Here is a 10,218-nt window from a genome sequence, read left to right as displayed (position 1 = left end):
ACCCCACCCCTGAATTCCTTAAAAGCCTTGTCTGGTCTTTTTCCCAGGCGAAAGCGAGATTCCTGTACTATAGGCAGAGAACAATAAAGTAGCTAGTTTCAACTCTACTCAACATATGGGTCTTAGTTCAGCGATGGCAAATCTTTTCAGCACCCAGTGCCCAAACTGGAACGCACGTGCATGGGTGTGCGCCGGAGCACCGGAAACCCAAAGACCAGCTGGCCGGCACACGCATGTCTTTTTTTTGGCTGTTTTTCAGGCCATTTTCAGGCCACATTTTGGGCTGTTTTCCAGCCATTTTCCAGCACTCCAGCACCCACAAAGACCAGCGCACCAGAAACCACAAAAGCAGCGGGTGACCTCTGGCACGCGTGCCCTAGGTTTGCCATCACGGGTCTAGTTTTTAGCGCCTAACACTGCCCCACTGATGCTGGGACCAAGACCTCGCCTAGTCATGCACTTCAATGCATCAGAAATCTTCCCTCATCCTTCACATGAATGAATTTACTTATTTATTGGATTTATACTCCGCCGTACATCCTCGCCTAAGTGACTCGGGGTGGCTTGCAACGTTCATAAACCCAAACCCCAAACAACAGGTTTTAAAAACAAAAGAGTAAAGAACAAACAAAAACTTCCAACCAAAAAGAAAAACCTGTTAAAATGCAGAAGGTTAAAAGGTTAACAAGCCACCATCCATTTCCAGGGCTGCATCTCACACACACACACACACACACCATGCTTATTGGCAAAGCCAGGTCTTCACACTGGAAACTCAACAGAGTGGGGGGCTCACCTCTTGAGGGGAGGGGGGTGTAAAGATATCCCCAAAGACTTGCCTTAAGCCAGAAGATGAAATGAATCAGGCTTCAGGCCAGGAGGAGGTCAGGCTCACCTTTCTGGACGAAAGGCCCCGTCGTTGGCTTGAGAAGCTAGGTACCATCTACCTGAATCCATCCATCACCTGTCCTGGATGGTAGGTAGGTAGCTAAGAGATGCCGCGTGGGTCGCATCTTCAGCCCCCAAGGGGCGCGTCCTGAGCTCTTCTCCCGGAGCCTGGCAGTTTTTCCGCCGATGGAAGGAGACGGCATCTCCCCAGACGTGCTTTTAATCCGGCGTCACACCTGCAGCGCAAAAGAGGCTGGTTGTGGCATTAGGCACCGGGAGGGATCAGCTGGGATGAAGGAGAAGGACCAGATGGAGGAAGAAGAGGAGGAGGAGGAAGAAGAAGCGGAGGGGGAGGAAGAAGAAGAGGAGGAGGAGACGCTTTGGGGTAGGGGAGAAAAGCGCCCCATTTGGCTCCAAAACAAGGCGTGTTTTGTGTCCCCCACCCACGCGTGGTCCCTGCGCGTCAGCTGGGAGGGACTCAGCTGGCGCTCCGTGCCCGCCTCCCTCCTCCTCCTCCTCCTCCTCCTCCCTCTCTCTCCCTCCTTCCTTCCCTCCCTCCCCGCCTAGTGCCGGAGAGCCGGGATGGCAACGGAGTCGGCAGCCGCAGGAACCGTCGGAGGAGGAGGAGGAGACGCGGCGGAGAAGCCCGGAGCGCGGCTAGGCTGAGCGAGGTAAGAAGAAGAAGAAGGAGCACCAGCATCAAAGCGGCGGGACCCCCCGCTTGGCTCCTGCATCCGGACTTGGCTGGCTTTGTCCAGCCGCCCTTCCCTCCCTCTTTCCTTCCCCTCCTCCCGCCTAGTGCCGGAGAGCCGGGATGGCAACGGAGTCGGCAGCCGCAGGAACCGTCGGAGGAGGAGGAGGAGACGCGGCGGAGAAGCCCGGAGCGCGGCTAGGCTGAGCGAGGTAAGAAGAAGAAGAAGGAGCACCAGCATCAAAGCGGCGGGACCCCCCGCTTGGCTCCTGCATCCGGACTTGGCTGGCTTTGTCCAGCCGCCCTTCCCTCCCTCTTTCCTTCCCCTCCTCCAGTGTGTGCATTTTGTTCTCCCTTTGCGGGTGCAAAAAAAAAAGCCCGGGTCCTTGCAGTCTCCACACACAAACACCTCTCACTTTGCAAAGCCCCCTCCCCTCCCTGCCCCTCAAAGACCCGGGTGGTCTCTGCTAACCCCCCAGGTTGCACCTTCCCCTTTCTTCCTCTTCCTCCTAGCCATGGCGACCCCCTCCCCTCTGTCTGTCTTAGGACCAGCCTGCCCTATTCCCCCCCCCTCTTTTTTTTTTCCTCCTTCGCCAGACCCTCCCTTCTGCAGGGGCTCCCGGGAGCCCCTTCCCCACTACCTCTGGCTGGCTGGAGCCCTGTAATGTTTTGAACAGGGTATGAATCACACACACACACCCTGGAGAATGACATCACTCGCTCCTTCCTTCCCTATAGAGAAAGCAGCTCCTTTGCTTTGCCAACCAGTCTGCCTGGGCATCTTTGGGGTGGGGGGGAGTTAGGGGGCTGCGTCTGGTTCCTCGGCCTGTCTGGAAAGCAAGACTGGGGATGGGTGAAGAAAGGGGAGGGCGGGTTGTCTGGGTTTCATAACACAAAGGCCGGTGGTGGAAGGGCCCTATTTATGGCCAGCCTAAAGACCTCCATCGGTTCCTGTGCCCCAGTGTTGATGTTTCCCTGCCCTCCGCAGCAGATACGCTAGCCCGGAAAGGTTGGCAGGTTGATGGCCTTAAGAGACGTAGCCCCTTCCATGTTGTACCAGGCCTCTTTTTTTATTTGGGGTGGATTATGGGGGTGTCTTGTCCTTAAAGGGGCGGCTGTTGGCCTGCAAGCAAGGGGCTGGAGAAGTTTTTATGTAGCAGCCTTGATCTTAAGGCCCTTCTCGGCTCCGGTTTTGAGAAAACCAGGATCATTTTTTGGGAAGGCAGATGAGCTGGCTTGGCACAATTGCAGTGAGAGGCAGCGGTAGGCACCATCCATCATGCTTTAGCTGCGGGTTTTTGTGTTTTTGTTTTGTTTTTTAATGTCACAACGCACAAGGCAAACCGCATCTTTCCACTCTTCTTCGGGCTGTGCAGAGCGGCTGGGTGGGGTGGGGGACCCCCAGACGGTGTGGTTTTGCAAAGGACGGTTCTTGGTTTGGCATTATGCCGACGGTCCAGTTACTATAGTTTCCACCCAGACCACGGCTACGACAAGCGGCTGTGAAAAGACAAGGTGGGAATCCAGCTGGTGTTGACCTGCTTTAGAAAGCAGCTTTCTCTGTTGCTAAGAGTTTGAGCCAGATCTCTCCTGGGCTTAGGCAGGGAGGCGTTGTAATTAAGGTCAAATGAGGGCAGCTGCCAGGGGGGTGGGGGGGACCGTTGGTGGAATGGCAGGAACTCAGCTGCCTTCCCACATGTTCCACTGAACGGGATTTGGCTAGTGTGTATTTGATGGATTGCATGAACCAAATCCGCTGGGTTTAGAATAGAATAGAATAGAATAGAATAGAATAGAATAGAATAGAATAGAATAGAATAGAATAGAATAGAATGTTATATTCTATTCTGTTGGCAGTAGAGGAGTTGGAAGGGACCTTGGAGGTCTTCTAGTCCAACCCCCTGCCTAGGCAGGAAACCCTACACCACTTCAGACAAATGGTTATCCAACATCTTCTTAAAAACTTCCAGTTTTGGAGCATTCACAACTTCTGGAGGCAAGTCGTTCCACTTATTATTTGTTCTAACTGTCAGGAAATTTCTCCTTAGTTCTAAGTTGTTTCTCTCCTTGATGAGTTTCCACCCATTGCTTCTTGTCCTGCCCTCAGGTGCTTTGGAGAATAGCTTGACTCCCTCTTCTTTGTGGCAACCCCTGAGATATTGGAACACTGCTATCATGTCTCCCCTTCTTTTCATTAAGCTAGACATACCCAGTTCCAGCAACCGTTCTTTATATGTTTTATCCTCCAGTCCCCTAATCGTCTTGGTTGCTCTTCTCTGCACTCTTTCTAGAGTCTCCACATCTTTTTTTACATCATGGCAACCAAAACTGGATGGAAGATTCCAAGTGTGGCCTTAACAAGGCCTTAGAAAGTGGTATAAACACTGCATGGGATCTTGATTCTATCCCTCTGTTGATGCAGCGTAGAACTGTGTTGGAAGCTCTCACATAGTTAAAAAGAAAAAAAAAAGCTTAGGGCAGGGGTCTCCAACCTTGGCTATTTTAAGACTTGTGGACTTCAACTCCCAGAGCTGGCTGATGAACTCTGGGAGTTGAAGTCCACAAGTCTTAAAGTTGCCAAGGTTGGAAACCCCTGGCTTAGGGTTGGGCCAACACTCTCCATCTTTGCTTCACATGTTATTATTTTTTTCTGTCGGAGGGTGGGGAAGGTTGTTTTGTTTTGAATGTAGTTCTCGGCATACGACCACAGTTGAGCCCAGCATTCATGTGGCTAAGCGAGACATTTCTTAGATGAATTTTGCTCCATGTTATGACCCTTCTTGCCCCCGTTGTTAAGTGAATCCCTGCAGTTGTGATGTTAGTAACACGGTTCTTAAATGGATCCAGCTTCCCCATGGGCTCTGCTGGTCAGAAGGTCGCCAAAGGGGGATCGCATGACCCCGGGACACTGCAACCGTCATAAATACGAGTCAGCTGGTAAGCGTCCAAATTTTATTCATGTGACCAGGGGGATGCTGCAATGGTTGTGAGTGTGAAAAACCAGTCGTAAGCCACTTTTTTCAGTACCGTTGTAAAGGTGAACAGTCAGTAAATGAATGGTCACAAGTCAAGGACTGCCTGTAATTGTGTCCTATTCCATAATCAACCTATAAATACTTTCATAGAGTCACTTGAGTCTCCAAAAATGGGATGGCATAAAATTGAGAGGATAGGATAGGATAGGATAGGATAGGATAGGATAGAAAATGGAATATAGAATATAGAATATAGTAAAGTAGAATAGAATAGAATAGAATAGAATAGAATAGAATAGAATAGAATAGAATAGAATAGAATATGGAATTAATAGAATAGAATGGAATGGAATATGGAATATAGAATATGGAATATAGAATATAGAATATAGAATAAGAATATTTTACAAGAAGAGTTCTCCATTCCTCTGTAAACAACAAAATACCTTATCCCACTAGACTTGAAATCCTGGGCTTGGAAAACTTGGAACTCCGTCGCCTTCAACAAGACCTAAGTTTAACTCACAGAATCATCTATTGTAATGTCCTTCCTGTCAAAGACTACTTCAGCTTTAATTGCAATAATACAAGAGCAACCAATAGATTTAAACTTAATGTCAACCGCTTTAATCTAGATTGCAGAAAATATGACTTCTGTAACAGAATCATCAGTGCTTGGAATACTTTACCTGACTCTGTGGTCTCTTCTCATAATCCTAAAAGCTTTAACCAAAAACTTTCTACTATTGACCTCACCCCATTCCTAAGAGGACCATAAGGGGCGTGCATAAGCGCACAAACGTGCCTACCGTTCCTGTCCTATTGTTTTTCTTTTCTTCTTCCTATATATATGCTTATATATATATGCTTATACCTTTATATACTATATAACCTTTCTGTATGATAGTTACATAGATTGTTGTGACAAAATAAATAAATAAATAAATAAATAAATAAATAAATAAATAAATAAATAAATATAGAGTAGAGTAGAGTAGAATTTGAAATAAGAATAGATTATGGAATTAGAATAGAATAGAATATAGAATATAGAATAAGAATATAGAGTAGAATATAGAGTAGAGTAGAATAGAACCAGCTGGAAGGGACCTTGGAGGTCTTCTAGTCCAGCTCCCTGCTTAAGCAGGAGAACCTATACCATTTCATGAATGAACGAATGAATCCCTGATTTCATCTGATCCGTCTTAACTCACTTCTATCCATGAGCCCTGTTGGAGAGAGAGTGGGTGGGAATGTCCATTAGGAAGTCCTTTGGTTCCAGCTTATCCCAAGGGGAATCTGCTGGTCCTTCTATGCCATCCATTGAACTGACATCTGTTCATTGTCTTGAGTTGGTGGCCTAGCAGGACTCCCAGGGCTATTGACACCAGTTTCAGTGGCAAAGACCCGGGTGAAAGTCCTGTTTTTCTATGCTGAAATTTTGAACTGTAAATATACAGCCCATGTTTCCATAATTGCACCTTTGAAATATCTGCTGGACTTTGATTCGATGAGCTATTTCCTCCCCTTCCCACTCCAGAAGTAATCTGCCATCATCCCTCAATTCTTTCAAGATTATATTGATTCATTTGCTAATTACTCGCATTCCGCCTCTATTGTTTTTACAAAAAAGCAAAACAAAACCTCAAGGCAGCGAATATATCCAACATAACTTCATCCTCCTATTTTCCCTACAACAACAATAACCCTGAGAGGGACTGGCCCAGACCCACCCAGCTGGCTTTCATGGCTAAGGCAGGACTTGAACTCATGGTCTCCCATTTTCTATCTGCCTTAACCACTACTAGATGAAACAGGCTGGGGAAGGAACATAACCGGATCTTGATTGATCTATCTACAGTATGTAAGGTGGGAAAGATCAGGCCCACACATGAAGGTCCAATTAAATTGATTTATTGCTAATGATGCCTACACATAGGAATGTACTCAACTAATGGTTAATGCCTCCTTGGAGTTAGATAAGGGTCAACAGAATTGAAGAGAGGTTGGACTTAGTTTGTGGCCATGGGGAGATTCTAGGCTGATTCCTAGATAAAAATAGATGAAAGGTAGGTAGGTAGATGGATGGGTGGTTGGATGGGTAGATGGATGGATGATAGAGATAGATGGATGGATGGATGGATGGATGGATGGATGGATGGATGGATGGATGGATGGATGGATGGATGGATGGATGGATGGATGGGTAGGTAGGTAGGTAGGTAGGTAGGTAGGTAGGTAGGTAGGTAGGTAGGTGGATGGGTGGGTGGATGGGTGGATGGGTAGATGGATGGATGACAGAGATAGATGGTAGGTAGATAATAGATGTATAGATAGATGGATGGGGGTGGGGTGGGGTGGGGGTAGATGGATGGGTAGATGGATGGATGGATGACAGAGATAGGTGATAGGTATAGGTAGGTAGGTAGGTATATAGATACAGACAGAAAGACAGACGGACGGATGGATGGATGGATTTAAACTCAGCAGTCCTTAACACTAGTTCCAAAATATCTTCTATTCTATGCTGAATGTCATTCTTATATCTGATATCATCTCTTTTGTGCGGTCCCTGGCTGAGGGACTCTGTGAGTTGAAGTCCACAAGTCTTAAAGGGACCAAGGTTGGAGACCCCTGCTCTGGACATCAGAATAACAAAGTTGGAAGGGACCTTGGAGATCTTTTAGTCTAAACCCTCTGTTCAGGCAGGAAGCCCTATACCAGGGGTGTCCAAACTTGGCCCCTTGAAGAGGGGTGGACTTCAACTCCCAGAATTCCCCAGCCAGCATGAGCTATAAATATGAGCAAGTTGCTGGCTGGGGAATTCTGGGAGCTGAAGTCCATCACTCTTCAAGGGACCAAGTTTGGACATCCCTGCCCTGTACCACTTCAGACAAATGGTTATCCAACATCATCTTAAAAACTTCCAGTGCTGGAGCATTTACAACTTCCGCAGGCAAGTTGTTCCACTGATTAATTGTTCTGTCAGGAAATTTCTCCTTAGTTCCAGGTTGTTTCTCTCCTTGATTAGTTTCCACCCATTGTCTCTTGTCCTGCCCTCAGGTGCTTTGGAGAATAGCTTGACTCCTTCTTCTTTGTGGCAGCCCCTGAGATATTGGAAGACTGCTATTGTGTCTCCCCTAGTCCTTCTTTTCATTAAACTAGGCATACCCAATTCCAGCAACCAAGGATATCAAAAGGAAAGGGGAAGTCCATCCCCACTTCCTCAACCATCAACTGCTCACATCCAGCTTTTTGCAAAGACTGAGGCTTGGAAAGCCACTTTTCACCAACAAACTATGCTGAATCATGAACAGGAAACGAAAATTGCTATCTGCAGGAATACATATATAGAAAATAGACCTTCCTGGCCTCCTGACAGGAAAGGCAATCTGCTGTTCTTTCCAAAAGCTCTTATTGTGCATTGTTTAGAAAGGATCTTTCTTTCTTAATCTTTCTTTCTTTCTTTCTTTCTTTTTCCTTCTTTCCTTCCTTCCTTCCTTCCTTCCTTCCTTCCTTCCTTCCTTCCTTCCTTCCTTCCTTCCCTTTCCTTTCCTTTCCTTTCCTTTATATTGATATATTGACCATCAATTGTGTTGTAAATGTTGTACCTTGATGAACGTATCTTTTCTTTTATGTACACTGAGAGCATATGCACCAAGACAAATTCCTTGTGTGTCCAATCACACTTGGCCAATAAAAAATTCTATTCTATTCTATTCTATTCTATTCTATTCTATTCTATTCTATTCTATTCTATTCTATTCTATTCTATTCTATTCCTTTGTGAGAATGCCACAAAGAAGAGGGGGCTCAATTTATTTTCTAAAGCACCAGAGGGCAGAAACAATGGGTGGAAACTAATCAAAGAGAAAAACAACCTAGAATTAAGGATAGACTTCCTAACAATGAGGACAAATAACCAGTGGAACAGTTTGCCCCCAGATGTTGTGGGTGGTCCATCACTGGAGGTTTTTAAGAAGAGACTGGCCAGTCACTTGTCTGAAGTGGTATAGCTTCTCCTGTTTGAGCAGTGGACTGGACTAGAAGACCTCCAAGGTCCCTTTCAGCTCTATTCTGATTGGTTGGGTGCTCCATAACTGGAGGTTTTTAAGAAGAGACTGGACAGCCACTTGTCTGGAATGGCTTGAGCAGGTGGTTGGACTAGGACCTCCAAGGGACCTTCCAACTCTGTTATTCTGTTATTTACACCTTAGTGTAAATAACACTTAATAGGCTGGTGTGTTTGGACCGGGTATTCCAAATGCTGTAGATTCAGAGCCAGTATCGGCCAGGGTGGAGTTTGGCTCCACTGAGGGTCCCTGGAGGTACTCAGGACAAGATGCCAGGTGGGAACAGGGGCCTTCAGGAGATCTCAGGAGAACTTCAACTGAAGTTCCTTGCCTTGTGCAACCAAGCAAACACCTCCAATTTTGTGAAGAGTGGGGCTGGTGAAACGATCAACATTTTAAGAGGCAGAGAAGAGGGCTTGAAAAAAGCTGATCTTTCTGGAGAACAGAAAAGGCTTTTGTATGACGTGAAAAATGTTGCTCAATCCAAAGGCAGCTTTAAGAGGGTTTTGAGATGCTCCACCGATGAGTGAACGAGTCTCCATCTTCCCTCCCTCCCTCCCACATCTTCTCAGGGGCTCTTAGATGTCAAGTATCCCCAAGCACCCTTCTCTTTCAGCCGATAGCTTCATTGCAAAATCAGACTCTCAGTCCCCACATTTGGGCTTGCCACAGCACCGCTATAATTTTCCTCGGCTTTTCAGTAGCGGAAATTCAGATTATTTTAGGTAAGCCATCTATGGGTTGAGAAGAGCGGAAGCGCAGGTTTCTGTACTTTCAGTCGGGAGTTCCTAAATGTTTGGATGGTGGTTTTTTCCTATGCAGCAAGAGCTAGTAGTCCTTGCCTTGTCTTTGCCCCAGGAATAAAGAGCAAATATTTGCTACACGTGCTATCTGTAGACGAGAGGATCAACCCAAAATCCACCTGTGCAGGTACAGTACAGTTGATGCTTCCAAAAAAATTTTTTCCTGGGGATTCTGCATCTGGTCCACCGTATAATGAAGGAGCAAAATTAAATTTATCCCATTTAAACCAGGGTTTTTCAAACCTGACAACTTGCTGGCTGTGGAATCCTGGGAATTAAAGCCCGCCCCTCTTAAAGCTGGCAAGTTTGAAAAAAACAGTGGTTTAAATCAGGTTGATTTTCTCTTAACGTGGTCAAAGCAATCTCGGTTTCATCGACTATATTCAGAAATGGTGTAGCTTGCTCAGTTTTAGCTTTGTACTTCGTATGCAAATGATTTGTGGCTTACTTTGTCGTGCGACTCCCAACGAAGTATGGTTTATTGAATAAGCCATGGATCGGGCAAACTACAATTTAGTGTGACGTGTGAGTTTAATTTAGAAAATCGTGGGAAAGTAAAGAAAAAAAGGCAGTGTTTGTGCCATGTGGGGTGTTGGTGATATATGCAATGTGAGTATTAAAGATGTAACATTTGAGCTACCATGATTGATTGATTGATTGCATGTCAGTAAGTTGTTCTCAGGATATAATGTGGTGGCTCAGTGGCTAAGACGCTGAGCTTGTCGATCGAAAGGTCAGCAGTTCAGCGGTTTGAATCCCTAGCGCCGCATGACGGGGTGAGCTCCCGT

General features: G+C 46.3%; 1 protein-coding gene across 3 annotated transcripts in view; it reads left to right on the top strand.

Moving 5' to 3' along the window:
• Nucleotides 1-1,681: 1,681 nt before the first annotated feature.
• The window catches only part of ABCA3 (ATP binding cassette subfamily A member 3), an 89,131-nt gene continuing 80,594 nt past the window's right edge, over nucleotides 1,682-10,218 (top strand). For all 3 annotated transcript variants that reach the window (XR_009152104.1, XR_009152103.1, XM_058157442.1), the window contains exon 1: nucleotides 1,682-1,791. The gene's annotated coding sequence lies outside the window, so the exon portion shown is untranslated. The remainder of the gene's footprint in view (nucleotides 1,792-10,218) is intronic.

The sequence above is a fragment of the Ahaetulla prasina genome, chromosome 14 (genome assembly GCF_028640845.1).
Source record: "Ahaetulla prasina isolate Xishuangbanna chromosome 14, ASM2864084v1, whole genome shotgun sequence".
Lineage (NCBI taxonomy): Eukaryota > Metazoa > Chordata > Lepidosauria > Squamata > Colubridae > Ahaetulla > Ahaetulla prasina.
The sequence above is the reverse complement of the archived record's forward strand: the minus strand, read 5'-3'. Positions and strand labels throughout refer to the sequence as shown.